General features: G+C 46.7%; 1 protein-coding gene across 3 annotated transcripts in view; it reads right to left on the bottom strand.

Annotated features, from left to right (window-relative positions):
* LOC146809069 (sialic acid-binding Ig-like lectin 12) overlaps positions 1–21,877 on the bottom strand; it is a 503,656-nt gene extending 481,779 nt beyond the window's left edge. Inside the window, exon 1 of one of the 3 annotated variants that reach the window (XM_085615877.1) lies at positions 21,782–21,877. The gene's annotated coding sequence lies outside the window, so the exon portion shown is untranslated. The other 2 variants (XM_085615875.1, XM_085615876.1) reach the window with 2 other exon arrangements.
* Between the last annotated feature and the right edge of the window lie 724 nt (positions 21,878–22,601).

Raw genomic sequence — 22,601 nt, 5'->3', positions numbered from 1 at the left:
GCGCCTGGTCCTTTATTGGCAGGGTCACGTGTCCTTTGATGCCTGTGCTTGATGGGTGTGTAAATCAGCGATCAGGGAATTGCTGTGGCATACTGACAGCTAGACCTGTGAGCAACAGATCACTACAATGAAAATCTGGGCAATATAGCGTTGTTGTCTCTCCCTGTATGCATAAGCGGATTGGGCTAGCCTGGCGTATGCCAGTCCTGAGAGAGTCTGTGAACAATGAGCTCTGGGCATGGTTCCCTCCTGGGCTGTATGAGGAATCAACTGTTGTAGTGCTGCCACCACCCGGGCCGCAAGCACCAATGTGTCACCCTGTGACCCAAGTCCTAAAACATGCCCAACATGGAAGGTAGGGGGAATCACTGACCCTACATTCATCCATACTTCCAGACATGAAAGATCGTGCACATGTCATATCTGCATGGATATGAATGTTTATTGCACATTCAGTGGAGTGCTGCAGCTGTAGCAATACAGGGCCATGCGAAGCCCAAATTTACATTTTTGGCACATGTAGGGCAGCCAATTAGAGCCAAGCTCATGCTCGGGGGTTAGGCTCCGCCAACATATATATTATCCAAACACTCTGCCAATTCCGAAGCACTTATAAATTCAATATACACTCTCCTTGCAGTACTCTAATGATCCAGTCTCTACCTATGTACTTCTACAATGACCGAGACAAAGTTACATAACCAAAGTTTTCCCCACTGGCAGAGGTAACATGGTTGCGAGCGCTGTCTAAAGCAGAATGCAATGTGGTGGGCCCAGAAGTAGCATCATGTATACCTAATGAACACATGGACACAGATAGATAGTGGAACTGGGTACGGGCACGTGCGCTCAGCCCCTTTGTATTACCAGGGTCACATGCCCAGTGACGTCTGTGCTGGATGCGTGTGGGGAGAGTGTAAGCCAGCCCTCAGGGAATGGTTGGTGCTGGCAACAAGTACAACAGTAATCATCGGATTACACACAGAGATTCAATCATAAAGTGTCCATGACTTGTGCTGCACTAAGTTAGGGGCACCAGATGTGAAATAATACACAAAAGATTCTATCGCAAAGGGTTTAGGACTTGTGGTACACTGAGGTAGGGGCATCAGAAGCATTCCGCATGTGCACAGCTTGCGATGATGTGTGGTCCGGGAGGGCCACACTGGTAGCAATGTCTGTTGACTACTGGACTGCGTCATCGGCAATCGCAACTCGATCTGAATTGTGAGCCCTGCAGTCCGCAATGTAGATGGAAGGCCGTAGTCAGCACAGACATAGAGGAATGTTTTTTGTCACTTCCTCTTGACAAAATCCGAGGACATGGAGTACAATTCTGTCTGCAATTAATAAATCATGTCTCAATGTAAATTGTGAGCTCTGCTGACCGCAGTGTAGGTAACAAAAGATGAAATATGTATGGAATACATTGTTGAAATGAGTAGGTTTCAGGGACATTATATTTAGTTGCCTACTGGACTCTGAAATTAATCAATCAAGATTGAATTTGATTTGTGAGCCCTGCTGACCACAGTGTAGGCTGGAGGCAGCGGTCAGGAAGGGCCCACAGCCACGTGGCATTGACTTGAGCTGTATAGAGTTAGTGGTAGGTGTGGGGCTCAGCGTGTGTGCAGCCAGCGATGATGCGTGGTGTGGGCGGGCTGCACTGGGAGCAATGTCTCTTGCCTACTGGACTGAATCTGAATTGTGAGCCCTGCTGTCTGCAGTGTAGATCGAAGGCAGTAGTCAGCACAGACATTGAGGAATGCTTTTTGTGACTTCCTCTTGAGAAAATCCAACGTAGAGTACAGTTCACTCTGCAATAAATAAATCAAAACTGAATTCGAACTGTGAGCTTTGCTGTCCGCAATGTAGACTGCCATTCAGTGTACCTTTGGACTTGCAAGATGAATTTGGTCATTGTACTAAAGCTATAATTGATGTCAAAAAAGTTCTTGAAGCAAGGATACTAAAAGAATATTATGTAGGTTTTAGGGACGTTGTAGTTAGATCCCTACTGGACTGTAATGAATGAATCAAGACTCAATTTTAATTGTGAGCCCTGGTGACCGCAGTGTTGGCTGAGACAGCCATCAGCAAGGGCCCACAGCCATGTGGCGTTTAGTTGAGCTGCCCAGTTAGTGGCATCAGAAGCATTCAGTGTGTGCGGAGCCTGCGATGATAAGTGGTCCGGGCGGGCCGCACTGGTAGCAATGTCTTTTGTCTAATTAATTCTGCCTTAATAAGGCCATGTGGCGTTGATTCGTGGTGCACTGATTTATTGGTACCTCTGGTGCTCAGAGTGTATGCAGCCTGCGATGATGCGTGGTCTGAGCGGGCCGCACTGGGAGCAATGTGTCTTGTCTACTGGACTGCGTCATCTGCAATCGCGATTCCATCTGAATTGTGAGCCCTGCTATCTGCAGTTTAGATCAAGACATAACTCTGTTGTGCTGTGCAGTTGTGTTCGCGGAGGCCCGTGGTCATGGCAGCTGCCATGTGGCAGAGTGTGGGCAGCCACTCTGGCAGATGCGTTGGCCTTCACACAAGTGAACCACGCCCATAGCCCCGGCCTATTTGTTCACACTTCTACACTGGAGTGGCATACGTTGGGCCAGCCCACTGTGCTTCAGCTTACAGGGGACGAAGACACAGGTACATGACCTAGATCTTTCCCACTGCCTGAGGTAACATGGTTGCCACAAACGAGAGCCACAACTAACGCTAATGAAAAGCAAAGTAGGCGTTCCCATGTAAAAGAAACACGAAAACACCACTTCCCCATATTTTCAACGACCAGCCAAATCTGCAATGCGATCCAAAAAGCAGGCGATAAACCGAGTTAGCAGTAATAAATTAACATCAACCTTTAACTGGTGTGAGGAGGTCGACTATCTACTCTGTGAATTGGACCCAACTCACAGCCACATCTAAAGACCAACACGTGATAGAGCTACTGATCATGCAGGTCTGACACGCAACAAGATCACAACACCCAGCGCCACCACCACCAGAACCTCCCCCCGCCCCACCCCCCCTACTATCACCGAGGCAGCGCAAAACAGGACAACGGACCTTCCCAAATCGCCATGCCCCTCAGCCACACAATAACTGAGTGTTCGGAGATGTGGCAACCAACTATATATGAAGGAGGAAAGCCACCCATCAACAATAAAGCACACAATGCCAAGTGTAACGCTGATGTGCTGCACAGACCACACTATGCAAAGCACAAACCGCTCCATGTGGAGATATACTATTGATACTTGTAGTGTAGTGCACAGTGGATGCACACATGTTACCTCAGGAAGTGGGGAAGATCTCTCTCATGTAGCTGTGTTGTCCCCTACTGGAAGCGGAAGCGGAGTGGGCTGCTCCAACGTACACCACTCCAGCGTAGGAGTATGAATAAACAGGCCAGGCACTAGGCGTGGTTCACCTGAGGAAAGACCAACGAGTTTGTCAAAGCGGCAACCATGGCACGTGGCTGTGCCATAACCGTGGGCCTCCTCGGCACAAGCCCCCTGCGAACCCAGCGGCACAGCATCGCAGATGTTAGAGGTAGAGGTTCTTGCGCGGTTCTTTATTGGGGATCGACTGGCAAGTAAAGAATCGGTTGCTGGCCTTTTGCTGATACATAATTTTATGACGGTCCCTTGAGGAGGTGGAGTCTCGTTAGTTGCCTCCATATAAACCCGGATGTAACTCGAAGCCGGTGCTTGGCTTTCGGAGTTCCGACCCTAGTCCACGCCCCCTTTTTGTTCCTGTTGGTTCTAGTGCTGCCTTCGCCCTCGTTTGGTCCCGTGTATGATTGGGTGAGGCTTTCCCCTTCAGTGAGAATTTACGGCAGTGACTTTACGAACCGGGTTGCTTTGGAGATCCGCGTTTGTCTGCCGCCCCGCCTTCCTGGTGAGCCTTTGAACTCTCCCTCTGCCGTGCTTCGGCGTCTTCTCCCCGTTCTCTGTACAGACATAGGAGAGCGCAGTTTTGGCGTTCACTGTCCCTAAAATTAGCCAACTGTAATCTTACCCTGATTGTGGTCGCGTTTCTTTTGACCCTTGCCACTGAAATAGTACAGCAAGTGTTGTGCTCTCCAGATTTGCAGGAGTTTCCTGTGTATTTAGGTTTCCCTCTTGTGTGTGAAATCAGCAGGGTCTATTTTCCCTTTGCCCTACTTGGATTCTATTGTTGTTAAACACTGTTGTGGCGCAGTACCCTCAGAGGCATCCAGTTATATTTTTAGTGGGGCAGTGTTGCCTTTTTTGTTTAAGCCCACGCTGGTTTTTCCTTGTGCACTCTGTTAGAGGCTTACCTTTTGATGCCTGTTTCAAGTCCACGCTGGTGGTTCCTTTGTGCACGCTGTTAGAAGTCTTACCTGCGGATGCCTGCTGTGTCCTCCAGATCACCCTATGCCTAAAGGAGATGTCAGTTGGTAAGGGACATTGTTTTTGTGTATCAGACATAACGCCAGCATTAAGTAATTAACCGAGGTGGGTGGGTCTCTAACGTAGGGAGGGACTGATATCTTTAACGTCTCTTCATTCTTTCCTTTGTAGGTTGTGCCATCCTGTTCCTTTAGACTACAACCAACTGGGGGTTCCGAAGTGTAGCTGCCTTCACATTTCCGCCCCACATCTCCGAGGGTTCTCCTGTGGGTGTGTTTTCTTTTGCCTAGGGCTCACCCAGGGAAGGGCTTTGGGAATGTGGGGCATTCTCGTCGCTCCTGTGGATTGAGCGCAGTGGCCTTACAAGTGGTAACGGCAACAGAAAGCCAAGCCCACGAATTCATTCCACCCGAGCGACGATGAAACCTGAAGTGGCTACTCCCTCCCCAGAGACTCAGTTGCATAGTCCCACGGTAGAGGAGTTGGGGGTAGCTATTATAGATCTCCAAAGAGAAGTAGGGAGACTTAGAGGTGAGAATCTACATCTTCACACCGAGTTAGAAAGGTATCGGCGCGGCGATAGAAGAGTGGTAGGAGAAACACCACAAACATATAAGCGCACATACATACAACCTGCTCGCTTTACGCTTCCTTCTGCCTCAGTAGAAAATCCAGGGACTAGTACACTCAATCCCCAAGCTATTCAGGTGTCCGTACAGACACAGATTCCTGTCCCGTTGGCAGTCCCTGAAAGGTTTTACAGTGATAGCGCGAAATTTAACGTTTTTCTTAATCAATGTCAACTTCATTTTCTTTGTAAGGCTTCGGCGTTCCCCGACGATGCTGCTAAAGTAGCCTTTGTGATTTCCTATTTAGGAGGTAATGTGGCAAATTGGGCCGTTCCTTTAGTGGAGAGTAATGACCCTCTTTTGTATAATTTTACACTGTTTAAAGATAAGTTGAAAGGGTTATTTGCTCGGCATGCCTATGTACAAGCTAGTGACAGTGAGTTACTTAACTTGAAACAAGGGAACAAAGATCTAATCACTTATGTAACAGAGTTCAATAGACTAATAATTGAGACAATGGCCAGAGGACAAAAGGACATCCTTATTCTTTAGAGGATCAAATGACGATCTGAAAGATCTTCTTTCCCACATAGTAGATCCACCTGAAGAATGTAATGCTTTCATAGATTTAGTTGTCAAGCTGAATCACAGGGTATCAGAACGGAAAGGAGATAAATGTAGAGGAACCCCAGCTCGCTTTTGGGTGGTTAGGGGAGAGAAAAAGAAAATTAAAGACCAGAAAGAAACAAGTGAACCGATGCAAATCGGCGGTATGAGAAATCCATTGACTAGCGAAGAAAAAGAGACGACAAAAGCAAAATCTTTGTTTATATTGTGGCAAAAGTGGTCATCATGCCAGAAGTTGTCCTGCCAAGACCTGTCCAAGTTCTAAGGTGGTGGCCCTTTGTCAGGAATCGGAGTACCATGAGGGAAATTAGGGAACTTGGAGAATAGAGACCCCGTTTTTCCAAGTTGTTCACAAACAAGGGTCTCCTTTGACATAGCTAGCGTTCCGGCTCCTGTAGCTCGCCATTTTACTATCTCTGTTACTTTGATAGTCTCTGCACAGGGTCGCAAGACACTACCCATTCTGCTGGACTCAGGCGCTACAGGTAACTTTCTTGACATACATTTGGCTCAGACATTGAAAATACCTTTTATTCCTAAGAGCAAACCGGAGCCCATTCGAGCGGTGGATGGAACTGAATTGTCCTCTGGGTTAATAGCGTACCACACTCCTGCTTTGACCATGGTTTGTAACAATGGGCATTCAGAGGACATAGTATTCGATCTAATTGACACCCCCAATTTCGGGGCAATCCTTGGGGTGCCTTGGTTACAGGTTCATAATCCACATATTGATTGGAATGCAAGGAAAATCACTTTGAAATCTGCATATTGCATGCTACATTGCTATCAAGAAGCCCAGGAGGGGGATACCCCTTTGTGTTGTGTAATAGAAGCAGCCGAAAGGGGCCTCCCTACCATGTATAGTGAATTTTGTGAAGTTTTTGACGTGGAAAAGGCTTCGGCCTTACCTCCCCATAGGAGTTATGATTGCAGAATTGATTTAATTCCTGGGGCCGATTTGCCAGTGAGTCGCGTATATGCCTTAACTGAACCTGAGACAGAATATCTCCAACAATACATCTCGGAGATGTTAGAGAAGGGGTTTATCAGACACTCCACCTCTCCTGTGTCATCCCCTCTCTTCTTCATCCCTAAACGTGAAGGAGGGTTAAGAGCGTGCCTAGATTATCGCGCCTTAAACAAAGTAACCATCAAAAATAAATATCCGTTACCCCTCATTTCGGTCCTATTGGATCAAGTGAGAGGAGCCACATAATTTACCAAACTCGATCTAAGAGGGGCGTATCACTTGATACGAGTCAAGGAGGGAGATGAATGGAAGACCGCTTTTAGAACTAAATTCAGTCTCTTCGAATACTGCGTCATGCCTTTTGGTCTTTGCAATACCCCCGCTGCCTTTCAATTTTTCATAAACGACATACTGCGTGAATATTTGCATCTCTTCGTAATAGTGTACATAGATGATATCCTGATTTTTTCTAATTCAGAACAAGAACATGTGAAAAAGATCTTGCTAAAATTGAAGGAAAACCATTTATTCGCGAAATTGGATAAAAGCACCTTCCACACAAAGAAAGTAGACTTTTTAGGATTCGTCATTTCCCCTGAAGGAATACATATGGATCCAAAAAAGATAGAGGCATTGATCCATTGGCCTAGTCCATCTACTGTAAAGGAGGTCCAATCCTGCATAGGATTTGCGAATTTTTATAGACGCTTTATTGATCATTTTTCAGACCCGATTGCTCCCATTACCAAATTGTTACGTAAAGGTGCTATCTTTCATTGGTCCGCTGAGGCGGAAGAGGCATTCTCTCAGCTAAAGAGTAGGTTCACTACAGCGCCTATCATTAGGCATGCCGACAGCACACAACCTTACTATGTAGAGGCTGACGCGTCCCAATATGCAGTAGGTGGTGTCTTATCTCAAAGAAATCCAACAACTGGTCGATTACATCCTGTGGCATATTTTTCTAAAACCCTTCTCCCTGCGGAACAGAATTATACTATAGGAGAAAGGGAACTCCTGGCTATAAAACTTGCTTTTCAAGAATTGAGACATTATTTATTGTGTTCTCCACATACAGTGACAATTTACACAGACCATCGTAACTTACAGTTCTTCAAATCCGCTAAAGCCTTAACACCAAGACAAATGAGATGGGTTTTATTTTTCAGTGAATATGATTTTGTAATTACCTATCGTCCCGGACCACAACAAGGGAAAGCGGATGCACTTTCTCGTTTGGGAGCTGACAAAAGAATTGTGAATTGTGAACCCCCTCCTCTCATTCCTTGCCATAAGATTGTGGGAGTCAGTGATAGGGTTCCAACAACCACCTGTTTTTTAACTAACTTGATGACAGCTTATGAAAATAGATCACCAATAGAATGGATGAAAGAGCCTCAAAACACGATCAAAGATGGATTATATCTGCACGATAGTAAGATCTATGTGCCTGTAACACCTCTGCAACAACAAATCATCAAATGGTGTCATGATAACTCATTAACAGGTCATCCTGGGGGTGAAAAGACCATACAGCTTTGTCAGAGGTGGTTTTGGTGGAAAGGTTTAAATCAAGATGTGCTGGCTTAGGTTTCCTCCTGTCCTGTGTGTGCCAGACAAAAAACATCACGCACTGCTCCTGCAGGATTGTTACAGCCTATCCCCATACCTTCAGTTCCGTGGCATATCCTTAGTATGGATTTTATTACTGATTTGCCTCCTGTGCAGGGTTACACCACTATTTTAGTGGTAGTAGACTTGTTCACCAAGATGGCTCACTTTATTCCTTTAAGGAAATTGCCGCCCTCCAAGGAATTAGCACAAGTGTTTATTGACCACATAGTGAAGTTGCATGGAATACCGTCGGTGATCATCACTGATAGAGGAGTACAATTCATTTCCCGTTTCTGGCAAGGATTATGTTCAACCTTAGGCATAGATCACAGATTGTCTACAGCCTATCATCCCCAGACTGATGGGCAAACCGAGAGAACCAATCAGACACTGGAACAATTCCTTAGATGCTTACTAGCCTCTATCACGTCCAATTGGGTACAGACCCTGTCCTTAGCTGAATTTGCATACAACAATTCTACACATTCCTCTACAGGGATATCTCCCTTCTTTTTTGCACATGATCCTAGAATTCTTCCTTTCTCAGTACCCAGTCATTTAGATCATATTCCTGCTGTCCAACAACATCATGACACCCTATTGGAGATATGGGAAACTGCCACCAGAGAATTACAAAAGACCAAGGAAGCTATGAAGACACAATCTGACAAACATCGCAAACCTGCTCCCGATTATCAAGTAGGCGATCAGGTTTGGTTGTCCACCAAGAATTTAAGGTTAGCGGGTCCTAAAAAATTACAACCTCGTTATGTGGGTCCGTATAAAATCATAAAGATTATCACTCCTGTGTCAATTAAACTTGAATTACCCGAAGACATGCAGATTCATCCTGTATTCCACACCTCCTTACTCAAAGCATACAAACCCTCTCTGAATCCTGAACAGCCTCCTCCTCCTATCCTAGTGGGTGGGGACACGGAATACGAAGTAAATCGAGTCCTGGATTCCCGTAGATATAGGGGTAAATTACAGTATTTAATCGACTGGGTGGGCTATTCTCCTGAAGATCGCTCTTGGGAACCGGCTGAAAATGTACATGCCCCTGTTTTGGTCCGAAGGTTTCATGCCCTCCATCCTACTAAACCTCGCCCTGTCAGTCGGCCTTTGGGTGGGAGAACTGTTAGAGGTAGAGGTTCTTGCGCGGTTCTTTATTGGGGATCGACTGGCAGTAAAGAATCGGTTGCTGGCCTTTAGCTGACACATAATTTTATGACGGTCCCTTGAGGAGGTGGAGTCTCGTTAGTTGCCTCCATATAAACCCGGATGTAACTCGAAGCCGGTGCTTGGCTTTCGGAGTTCCGACCCTAGTCCACGCCCCCTTTGATTCCTGAGAAGCTGTTGTTCCTGTTGGTTCTAGTGCTGCCTTCGCCCTCGTTTGGTCCCGTGTATGATTGGGTGAGGCTTTCCCCTTCAGTGAGAATTTACGGCGGTGACTTTACGAACCGGGTTGCTTTGGAGATCCGCGTTTGTCTGCCACCCCGCCTTCCTGGTGAGCCTTTGATCTCTCCCTCTGCCGTGCTTCGGCGTCTTCTCCCCGTTCTCTGTACAGACATAGGAGAGCGCAGTTTTGGCGTTCACTGTTCCTAAAATTAGCAGACTGTAATCTTACCCAGATTGTGGTCGCGTTTCTTTTGACCCTTGCCACTGAAATAGTACAGCGAGTGTTGTGCTCTCCAGGTTTGCAGGAGTTTCCTGTGTATTTAGGTTTCCCTCTTGTGTGTGAAATCAGCAGGGTCTATTTTCCCTTCGCCCTACTTGGATTCTATTGTTGTTAAACACTGTTGTGGCGCAGTACCCTCAGAGGCATCCAGTTATATTTTTAGTGGGGCAGTGTTGCCTTTTTTGTTTAAGCCCACGCTGGTTGTTCCTTGTGCACTCTGTTAGAGGCTTACCTTTTGATGCCTGTTTCAAGTACACGCTGGTGGTTCCTTTGTGCACGCTGTTAGAAGTCTTACCTGCGGATGCCTGCTGTGTCCTCCAGATCACCCTATGCCTAAAGGAGATGCAAGTTGGTAAGGGACATTGTTTTTGTGTATCAGACATAACGCCAGCATTAAGTAATTAACCGAGGTGGGTGGGTCTCTAACGTAGGGAGGGACTGATATCTTTAACGTCTCTTCATTCTTTCCTCTGTAGGTTGTGCCATCCTGTTCCTTCAGACTACAACCAACTGGGGGTTCCGAAGTGTAGCTGCCTTCACATTTCCGCCCCACATCTCCGAGGGTTCTCCTGTGGGTGTGTTTTCTTTTGCCTAGGGCTCACCCAGGGAAGGGCTTTGGGAGTGTGAGGCATTCTCGTCGCTCCTGTGGATTGAGCGCAGTGGCCTTACAAGTGGTAACGGCAACAGCAGACTTATGTCTGTACCGACTACTGCCTTCGATCTACACTGTGGACAGCAGCAGTGCTCACAATTCAGATTCTGAGGTGATTGCAGATGTCGCAGTCCAGTTCGCAAAACACGTTGCTCCCAGTGCGGCCTACCCAGACCACGCATCATCACACGGTGCACACACGCTGTGTGCTTCAGGTACTACTAACTCACTGCCCCATAAATCATCGCCACGTGGCAGTGCGCCCATCCTGACCACTGCCTCCACCCTACACTGGGGTTACACAGTTCACAATTCAAGATTAGTAGCGACGCAAATTATGTAAGAGACTACAATGGTTTAAGAAGACCAAATGCTCCCAATCTGTGCAGCTAAAGTCAACGTCCCCTGCCTGAGGGCCTTTGCTGACCGCTTTCTCCGGCCTACACTGTGGAAGACCTGCGACACGTGGTGCCAACTAACCCTGTTCAACACAAGCCGATCCCACATGTGTAGCTAAGTCCTGAATGGCAGCGACCACAGCACCAGACTCCCTTCAATCAGTGAGGGGTATTTCCATATGGAAGGCCGGAGACACGTGGTGCCACTGAACCTGCACTACACAGGCCGGTGAGGGCACCAAAGTATGCACGTGGCTGTGGGCCCTTTCTCACCACTACCTCTGGCCTACGCTGTGGAAGACCGGCGACAAATGGTGCCACTAACCGACTTCAACACAAGCCGATCCCACATGTGGAACTGTGTCCTAAGTCCTGAATGGTAGTGAACCCAACTCTGAGAGACAACCTCTGCACCAGACTCCCTTCGATCAGTGAGGCATATTTCCATATGCAACGGTGGCGACACGTGGTGCCAATAACTCTGTTCAACACAAGCCGATCCCACATGTGTAACTGTGTCCTGAGTCCTAAACCCCAAGTCCGTGGCAGTGACCACAGGACCACACTTCCTTTGATCAGCGAGGGGTATTTCCATATGCAACTACAGACTCCAGTGGGAAACTAACTATCACAGTCCTACACCCTACATATTATCCTTTTAGTATCCTCGCTTCAAGATTTTTTTTTATATCAGTTATAGCTTTACTACAATTACCAAATTAATCTTCAAATGCAAACTAACATGGAATAGCAGTCTACTCTACAGGCAGTACAGCTCGCAATTCCATTTTTAAATGCTAATTTCTAACAACAAGATTGTACTCAGAAAATACAACACTTTGTCAATGTATTTTATACTTATTTCATCTTTTCATCATACGCCTACACTGCACTCAGTAGGGCTGACAATGAAAATTATTTCTTCATTCATTAACTATAGAGTCCACTAAGCAAGTAACTATTACAGGCCTCAAATCTACATAATATCCTTTTAGTATCCTTCTCTTCTTGAACATTTTTTATATGAATTATAGCTTTAGTACAATGACCAAATTCATTTTCAAGTACAAACGAACACTCAGCAGTTTACACTATCGGCAGCAGACCTCACAATTTGAATTTTGGACATGTGGTGCCAACTAACACAGTCCAACACAAGCCGATCCCACATGTGTAACTGTGTCCTGAATGGCAGTCACCCCAAGTGCGTGGCACCGACCACAGCACCACACTTCCTTCGATCAGTGAGACATGTTTCAATATGCAAGGCCGGCGACACTTGTCCTACTAACCCTCTTTAACACAAGCCAATCCCACATGTGTAACTGTGTCCCGAGTCCTGAATGGCAGTGACCCCAACTTCGTGGCAGCGACCACAGCACCAGACTCCCTTCAGTCTTATTTGTTTTTCTTTAAATAATTTTTGTATATGTAAATCTATACATGACTAAGATTCTTCTTTGTCCAACTGCACAGGGACACTTCCAGGCCCAAGAAGGTTGTTGGGGGTATGATGGTACTGTGGGAAGAAGGTACGTTACCTGCTGATGTGGGGAGAGGCAGCGTCAAAGGGGTATCTATCACAGAAAGAACTCCGATATGTTTTCATAAATGCCTCGGACAAATGCTAGTTGACGGACTGAATCACAAAATGGTTTTTCAATGCTTATGCAGTGTGAGTTATGAACAGTTCGCACCCAGGCTCGCAGAGGGCCAGCTGCGGCCTGTCCGCTCGACTCACAGACGCAGTATTATGAGCCGTCCATGTCATTGTAGCTATCCCTGCCCTGTTCCGTCATACGCCACACCACTGCGATTACGTTCCGACGTTGGCCCCACATAGCTACCTGTCGCAGGCGTACTCACTGTTGGTGTGCAGGTCAGTGGTCTAGTTCTCAACATCCCAAGGCCACTCCCTCAGGGCAGGTTTGCGCACACACACATCACACCCATCCGGCATATGTGTCACAGCCCATGTGACCACGCAAATATAATAGATTGACAACGTCACATCCTTTATTGCCGGTGCTGACTAGATGGCAGACACTCCACGTGTCTCAACCATAAATAGTCTTTGAAAAGTTGCGCAGAAGGTTATTCGCACCCTGATCTGTATAGCCGTCAGGGGCCTACCACCCCCTTGGCCGGACTTCAGATGCACAGGGTTAGTACCACCCGAAGCTCATATGGCCATCAAGGGACTACTACCACGTGGCACGCAATGGAGATCCACAGGCTTAGCGGCCCCAAAAGCTGATGTGGTCTCCGCCATTGATAACTCAGGACTCAGCGACATGTGTGAGATCTGCCGGGCCGCGGAGAAGCTGATGTGGTCTCCGTCATTCATGACTCAGGGGCATATCGGGGATGCGCGGAGTTTGGACGGGCACGTGGAGTGCCCACTGCTGCACACTCCGGTGGCACCATAATTACTCATGGATGCGCAGAGGTGGCAGTGTCTCTCAGTCTCTCTCTCTCAGTCGCTCGTGATGTCTGCAGTTTGCACCAACTTCTGAACAGTGAGTTAGATTTATCTCAACTTTACTTCCATTAAAGTGCTGATAATGAAATGCAGACTAGCCGTTCCCGTACAAAAAGACACGAGGTGCACCTTTGCAATTTATTCTAAATAATAAAATCCTGTATTGAATTGCACTGAGGTAGTGGCTGCACTTACAGTGTACACACAAAAATCAATTAAGAAATCTCATTGTATTTATATGGATTGGGAATAGTGTGTCAGGTGCTGGATCTTGACGAGATTTACTGCTCAGTTCGTATATTGTTCTGCACACGAAAAAAAAAAAAAAAATCACATCACAACTTTCACACCAACTGAAATGCGAAACAAATTCCAGCGATAAGCCACGTTAGAACCAGGGATTTTACTCCTGCTTTCTGCTGGTGTTAAGCAGGACAACTACCTGCACCATGAAAGAGAAAACAGCCAAAAGCCACACCAGAACACCCACAGGTGCCATAGAGTCAATGAGCATGAGACAGGGATACCCATGAGGGCCACAAGACTCATAGCAGCAACTCCAGGAGCGCCAACGCCCCCCAAACCCGCATCTGAGCAAGTGTGTCCCTGTGGTCATTGTCTTAGCATGATAGGCATGAGCCCTGCAACATCACAGTGTACTGTCACCTCAGCGTTGGCAGTGAGCCTGGACATGTAGCTACGCATGCATCCTCCTGCATGCACAACTGGCGTGTGCTGGTCCGGAGTACACAGGTCAGCTTGGGGGTGTGCCTATCCGACAAGGGGAACGGGGTGTCTCAGACGTGTACAGGAAGTGCTGTAAGTGCATCTCTGTGTTCTGGTGTGACCATGCCACAAAGACCGCAGCACTCGATGTTGTAAAGTGGCATGCACCACCTCCAAACGGCATTGTGAGGGTGTAGTTTAAATGTAGCAGGACATGCGCGAATAGGCATTACAATGGTGTGCCGTGCGAGTGCACGAGAGACAACAGTGCACCGTAGAAATGTATGGGGGCTCGTGGGAGGGAGGAGCAGCTGTTTGGCAACATAACACAGTGAACTCGCCCATGTGCCACGTGCTGGGCATCCCATCCATGATGACCACGGTCGCAGACATCCCACAACACCAACGACCGGCCTTTCTACACATCCTGTATGAATGCAGCGTGGTTTTCACTTCTATGCTCGTTCAGTGGTGTGATGTTGGCGGGTTGTGTGACTTGTGCTCCTTGTTGGTGTGTTTCATTTTGGTCATTGTTTGTCTATACTTGTTCTGCACTTAATTGTGCATGTGTGTCATTCTGCCCATCTCCCCTCGTCCCCCCACTCCCTGCTTCTTCCTGGTGCTGTTGTGTCTATAATTTTGTTGCTCCACACAAACACATGTAAAAAACAAATTAGAATAGTTCCTTGATTCTTTTAGTTTTCGAAACTTCTCTATTGGTTTCTTTTTAATTTTCCATATAAACCGTTTTTTTACTATTCAACAACACATAGAAGTCAGAAGTGCAACGTATTCTATCAACACACTTTCTAGAACATTCTACAACATGTGCAGGTTAAAAGTTCGTCAATTTTTTTAAACTTAACAATATTTTTTTGCAACATTTTCATGAACATTTAACGGTACGTGCAGGTTAAAAGTTCACAATTGTTTTAAGTTCGAACAGTGCCTTCCAAATGCAAGTAGCAGCTGTGGTTCAGTTGAACAAATGTTATCCTATGATATGTACTCCACGTTGAAACTGCTTTTTCTAAACCAATCACAAAGATGCTTTTCCACAAAACGAATGTGCACCCTACTTTTAAAAAAGAATGCTTTTCATCTCCCAATCACGTATCGTTTTGTATGGCAAAAACAATTACTTACCCATCTGTAAACGTATCTCTTACTCTACCAAGGAACTGCATGAGTTACAGACATCTTTCCATACCTTCCAGCCATACCTTCAAAATGCTAGTGTGGATCGTAGGACATAGCTATATTTTCAGGTGCAAGAGGTATGCAGAACACAGACGTATTGACTTAGACCTAGGTTTACACAATGTGGACATTAAATGGTTTACGCAGAGAAGATTGAAGTGGCACCAATTGCTACCTTTGATTAAAACCTCTTTGCATCTTCCACACCCTGACCTCATGATTGTGCATTGTGGTGGAAATGACCTAGGCACATTGACTGGGATAGGTTTGGAAATGCTTATGAAGGACACCTTTGGACACCTCAGCTCAGCACCATGTGACTCTGGGCAATAGCTCACTTAATAGCTCACATAATTTCCATGCCGGACTCGAGGGCTTTCACACCCATAGGGGTGAGTAGTTTGCGCTTTACAAATACCGTATTGATTTGATACACGCAAATTTACCTTTGCACTCCCTGTATAAACACCCCCTTAGCACCAAACACAAGTTACAATGTTCGAAACAAAAGTTTCTCCGAGTAGGTATAACTACATGCTGACACTACTTGACAGATGTGGCACAGCGGCCAGAGCACATGACTTCACAGCATATGACACACAGTTTGGACTCACGCTTTTATCCCCGACTCCGGCAGCACCTCAGCTTAACACCATGAGACTCTAGACAATACCTCACATATTTTCCGTACCCCAGGACTTTCAAACCAGTAGGAGTCAGTAGTTCATCCTAGTAGGTATAAACACAAGCTGACACTACTGCCACAGGTGTGCTGCAGCGGCCAGGGCACATGGCTTCACACCATAAGACACACAGTTAAGGCTCATGCTTTCATCCCCGACTCCTGCAGCAGCTCACCTTAGCAGCATCGGACTATGCCCTACCTCACTTAATTTCCGTACCCAGAACTTTCAGCCCAGTACGTACGAGTAGTTCGCTTCGCACCCCCTCTATAGCACACCCTAAACACCCCACAGAGGTTACAGTGCTCGTCCCTCTTTTTTTCTACTTTTTTCACCCTTTTTTCCCCCCTTACTCGCTTCAACGGAATCACAAAATGGCGGCCAACACTTCCTAGTTGCAACCGCTCGCAGCCAATAAGCAGCAAGCTCGTGCTCATAATGCGCCAGCCAATCAGATGGAAGAATTCCCAAATATCGATATCTGTAAGTTTTGATATTTCTCAAAAACTACTGAACAGATTTACACCAAATAAACAAAAGCGTGCTTTCTAGACCAAGACCCTTCTCCCTGCCATATTTGGAGTAATTCCGTTCACCCGTTCAACCTGTAGCCTTGTCTAAAGTTTTCTATGGAAATTAACATGGAGAAAACACGTTTTGGGACCCCCTTTTCTCTCGGCCCCCCCTTAACGAATCACCCCCAAACTTTCAATGTAGGAGCTGAAATGAGCAAAGAATTAGTTTGGAAAATTTCATGAAGATTCATCAAACGACGCCAAAGTCATAAGCAAAACAAAAAATGCTCTTCCTATGGAAACTTGGTCCTATCTAGAACTACCTACTGGCGAACGCCAGTAGGATATAAGGATATATATCAATGCTCCATTGCCAATCCCACCAGGTGAGCAGCACTCGAACACGCACTATGGTGGCAAGCCTTTCATTCAGGGTACAAGCAGGTTCAGTTTGCAGTTTCAAATAAACAGCCAGAACGCTATTCGCCTGACGTGTTTCGAAAGTTCATCTTTCTTCTACAGAGACAATCGCTGTAATGAATGCGTGCTCCGGACTCCATTCTTAAATGCCAAAGTCACACCCCCAGATATGCCGGTCTAATGACCCTCGGCATTGTGGATAATGAAGTCCCGGTAGATACAACCTCAGATGGTGCACTCATTTCTGTTAAATATTTTCAGCCCATAGATGAGCCACCACAAACTGGGCTGGAAATATTGAACAGAAAATAGTGCACCGTCTGAGGTTGTATCTACCGGGACCACAATGCCGAGGGTCATTAGACCAGCCCATCTGGGGGCGTGACTTTGGCATTTAAGAATGGAGACCGGAGCACGCATTCATTACAGCGATTGTCTCTGTAGAAGAAAGATGAACTTTCGAAACACGTCAGGCGAATCGCGTTCTGGCTGTTTGATTGAAACTGCAAACTGAACCTGCTTGTACCCTGAATTAAAGGCTTGCCACCTTAGTGCGTGTTCGAGTGCTGCTCACCTGGTGGGATTGGCAATGGAGCATCTATCTATATATATATATTCACTGAAAAAACCATAGGTTTCACACATGTTATAGTTAGCTGGAAATTTTACTGATAAAAAACCAATGAAATTCCCCTGTTATAGTTACTGTAGGCAACTATAACTCACGCGACCGTAATCCTCTGCTGATGCTAATACTGTATTTAGACACTTATTTGCCCATGTCTTCTTCCATTAAATTTTAGCTATACATATATTACAAATATTTTTTTTTCATAAAGACACATATGTCATCAGCACAGGATTACGGTCGCGTGAGTTATAGTTGCCTACAGTAACTATAACTGGGGAATTTCATTGGTTTTTTATCAGTAAAATTTCCAGCTAACTATAACGTGTGTGAAACCCATGGTTTTTTCAGTGAATCTTTACGGTTTTTTAAATGCAAATTTTTTTTTGACATTTTTTTGTAAACCTATGTATTAAATAATGCATTATGGAAAGGTTTTTTTTTTTTAATGCTTTTTTTTCCGTGCGCGTACGGTAAGCTGACGGTACGCGCTCCGTGCGTCATAAGTACGGTGCGCGTACGTAATAGGATACGCGTACCGTAAGCTGACGCTACGTGCTCAGCACGTCATAAGTACACCGCGCCTACGTGATACGTGCGTGACGTACGCGTACACGCGGAAGCAACGTCGCGGTTACGCAGGGGCGTGAAATGCGCATGCGCGAGTGCATCTTATGTACGAGCTCCGTAAGCGCTCCGTAAGCGTAACGTTTGCGCATGCGTACTTTTTTACGAGCGCGTACCGTAAGCTTACGGAGCGCGCACGGTAGGTCATGTGATCCACAAAGAACACTTTTCATTGGTTGAAATTACTTTCATTTCCAGAAGTGGAGTGCAATAGAGCGTGAAGCCTTTGCAGTGGTATGGGCTCTGAAGAAGTTGCGGCCATACCTGTTTGGCTCGCACTTCCTGGTTCAGACCGACCACAGACCCCTTCGTTGGCTGATGCAGATGAAGGGGGAGAATCCCAAGTTGTTGAGGTGGTCTATTTCCCAACAGGGAATGGACTTTCAGGTGGAACATCGGCCTGGAGTGGACCACGCCAATGCAGACGGTCTCTCAAGGTATTTCCGCCTTAGTGATGAGAACTCCCAAGGGGTTGGGTAGCTCTCCCCACTTTCAGCTGGGGGGGACGCGTGTTAGACCTGTCGGCCCTTTGGGTGGTCCCTCCTCATCATTATTTATTTTGTCCCACTTTTGCCTCAAACCCAGTTAGTATTTTTCCTTTTTGGGAACCACCAGACTTTTTCGTATTGATGCAGATTCAGGGAGCCATTTTATCTACCCCTGGAACTTCTGTCTGAGGGCCTGGAGCACAAAATGGTGGCCATCTGTGACATCATCAGAACCCACTGGAACCTACTAGAACCTTCTGCAACATTCTGGAACCCTGTGACAGTTGGAGGCGGTTTAGAATGTTGAGAAGCTAAAAGCCAGAGTTGACAGTTGGAGCTGGCAGTTGGCACCTGACTGGTGAAGAGAGGAGCAGAAACCTGAAGGAGGAAGGAGTGAGGCAGCAGGGGTGGAAACTTGTGCCTGGAGTGGGGTCCATAAACCCACCCTTGATACTAGTCCCTACTGACTGAGCCCAGCCTGGAGCCCTGTGTGGGAGAAAGCAGGAAAAACCATCTTAAGGACCTGGACAGCAGGAACAGGCCTTAAAAGCAAAGAACAGCAAGTACCTGACCTGGTTACTGGTAACTACCTGAAGTCCGACGTCGAGAAGCCTAGAGACCTGGAGCCCGAGGTGGAGAAGCGGCGCTGACTGGAAAGCAGACGTCGTACCCGGAGCCGCCAGAGGTCGAGAGAGGGCGCCGACGGAGGTCGTGGAGAGTACCAGAGGTCGAGGAGGAAGTCACCTGAGGTCGAGTGTGCGGCGTCGACGGGGGAGTGAAGTCCGCCCTCCGGAGTCGCCGGAGACCGAGGTGAAGCGTGCCGGAGGTCGACATCGAGCCAAGGCCGGCCGACGTCATCGAACCGGAGCCGCCCGAAGTCGACATCGAGCCAAGACTGCCCGACGTCATCGAACCGGAGGTCGACATCGAGCCGAGGCCGCCGACATCGAGCCGGAACCGCCTACCGGCGTCGTCAAGAACTGTCATCGAGCCGAGGCCGCCGACATCGAACCGGAACCGCCTCACGGCGTCGACACGACTCCAGCGGCGTCGGAGCTTCATAAGAAGGGCAGTAAGTGGAATAGAGGGCGCCTAAGGCCCTGTGGAACTCTAAGAGAACATCCTAGGGGATAAAGAGGTGTTAGGACCAGCCTGGAAGTGCCAGGGGTGGACTGAGACTGATACAGTGACCTGTGTGAGGGGTTGTGTAGTTTGGGAGAGCCAGATTCCTAGATTACCCTTGATCTACCTCAGTTTTAGCCTCAGCCTTACCCAAGCTAGGTGAGACATCCTCAGGCCATCCACCTAACCACAAGCTGTGACTGGGCCAAATCAGCCCAAAGTATTTTAACTGTGATCTGATTTTACAAATGTCATTGTTGGTTGATATTATTTATTGAGGGTACTGTATTTATTGTATTTATCTAAGTTATTCCTGTAATGTATTTATTGTCCTGAGCTAACTTATTCCTGTACAGTATTTATTCCCTCACAGTATTTATTTGACCTGATCCTATTTATTGCACCTGTAAAGTGTTATTATTTATTTGACCTGCACTTTCTAAGGAGAAGCTTGTGTACTGTGATTGTATTATTATTTATTAATCAGTAACTAAGAGAAAAGAAGATAAACACAGATATTTTCATAAATTTTTAAGGTGTAGTGTCGTTTTTGGAACGGATGCACGCATGGTTATTGTGTGGGTATTGCGTATGCTTAACACGGTGCCTTCCTTACTGCTCGAGCCAAGCTACCACAGCGTGTCTGGGAGAACACCACCACCACCCTTCCGGTGTGGGAGTGGGCTTTTCCAACAGGGGGTTTCCCCTTTCCTGTTTAGCACCATACCAAATATTTCTTCCTTTTCATAGGATACAGTCACGTTGATAGCTGAGCGCCACTTCTTCCTTGTATTCAAAACCCGCTCTTTGTACATGTATTAGGTCTCTCTTATACTTTAAACATAAAGCACTTTCTGCGCCTTCATAGGAAGCTTCTACTGACATTTTTGTGGCTTGTCAATCACAGCACAAGGCATCTATATGCAAAACTATGTATATTATAAATTAACAATATGGTGGCGAACGATAACCCTGCCAAAGTCACGCTTCAGTGCCTCTTAAATTGACTGCCTCAGCTTACAAGCCTTTCCGAGCCTCTAACATTTTGTGCCATCTTTTAGTGTTCTCAGGCAAATCAATTTTAAGGAGGCAGAGTTAACAAATTGCTGCACTTCTCAATCATCACTTTCAGAAATACTTTAAACAATAATAAACAAAAGTGAGTTTTATCTCTTTACCCTCTTCTATTTCTGTGAATTTTAAGGAATGGATTGGTTCGACTGGCTGTTTAACAAAGCTTTATGCGGCAGGGTTGAGTACATTATGCAGCAAGATAAGGAAACACACAAATGACCACAATTGTTTCATGACAAGTACTTCTCAAAGCAGTGCTATTAGTGTCAACGCTTTCACGTTGAAGAAAAGTAGATGTGGCAGCACCCAGGAAAATGTGCTGCCTGGCTAAATACTTATAAAGATCCCGAAGGCGAGACCGATTGCATTGCAAATGCTTGTTATTAACAGGGTCACCTGACCTGTGATGAGTGGGAGTGCAGTGTGGGGTGCGACAGAGATGGAACACTAGAACGTGTCCAGCAGGACACTACAAAAATGGCCCTGAAAAATCTTTTAAAGAATGTGAAAGAGATACTGCCATCAATCATGAACGCCCGCTTGCCCACCCAGACGTTAAACTCTGCAGTGAAACCTCTCTTTAAGCGGCGGGGGCGGGCCTGGGTGAGGAGTAGCAGGGGAGCGGGAGAGTAGCTGTGAGTGATAAGCGGTGGCAGTTCAAAAATGGCTAAACCTACCTGTGCAGCGGCCGGAAGTGCACCCAGTCCATCCGAGGAGACCTAACGCGTCTTCGGTGAAAAGAAGCGCTCCGAGGACCGGCGCGCTTGACCGGCTGTCAAGGGATGGTGACCGATACAGATAAACAACAAACACTTCTTGCACTACAGGTGAGGCTGCGCGGGGCTCAGAGGTTTTCAGAAAAAAAAGGAACATCCGATCAGAGGAACCAATGAGTGTTGGAAATGTTCGTGGCTCACCCTCTGCGTGGACCATGCTGATAACCGCCACCTGTGCAGCGCGCGCTGCAGCTGAGTTCACTTTTCGCGTTCATTACAGGTGTTTCTCTTGTTCAAATGAATGGCGGACTAAATGAGGGAGTGCCGACCTCGAAAGTGTTATCTGTGTGAGCATGCGCACACTATTTAAAAGGGAACAATAATATAACATGTATTTAAAGGCCAAAATGGACGACGGAATTTACTCGTCAATTATCAATCCGTCTCCAGCCTAATAAAGTGTAATCCGTAAACTACCATGTGAATATTCGTGAATATTCGTTTCACCGATTACTACAATCTGCAGTGCCCTAATAACCCGTAACCACCCTATTAAATCTCACCCACCGCTTCTCGAGCCTACCACCCTGCATATTGTAGCCTCTTGGGAACTTCTCCCTCCCCAACCCTTCCTGCACTAGAAACCAGTCTGACATTGTTGAGGCGTCTTCATCCCAGAGTCCCAGTGCTCTCCCAAGGGTGGAGACTCCTGCCCGAAGATGAGGACCAATGGACTCCACACTTCTTGATGCATTCAGTAGGGCGTGGGCCACCACGAGTCATCTGCTCTATAGCCCTGGGTTGTCACAAGACTTCACTCCATTGCTTTGCATGAGGGGCTCGTTTCTTTCCCAACACCTTGCTGACAGTCGCTTTACAGGTCCCAACATATGAACGATCAACGCATGGCATTGTGTACATATTAACGATCAATGCATGGCATTGCGTACATATGAACGATCAACGCATGGCATTGCGTACATATGAACGATCAATGCATGGCATTGCGAACATATGAACG

Source organism: Triturus cristatus, chromosome 7 (assembly GCF_964204655.1).
Source record: "Triturus cristatus chromosome 7, aTriCri1.1, whole genome shotgun sequence".
NCBI classification, from domain to species: Eukaryota; Metazoa; Chordata; class Amphibia; order Caudata; family Salamandridae; genus Triturus; species Triturus cristatus.
This window is presented reverse-complemented; position numbering and strand designations above follow the sequence as displayed.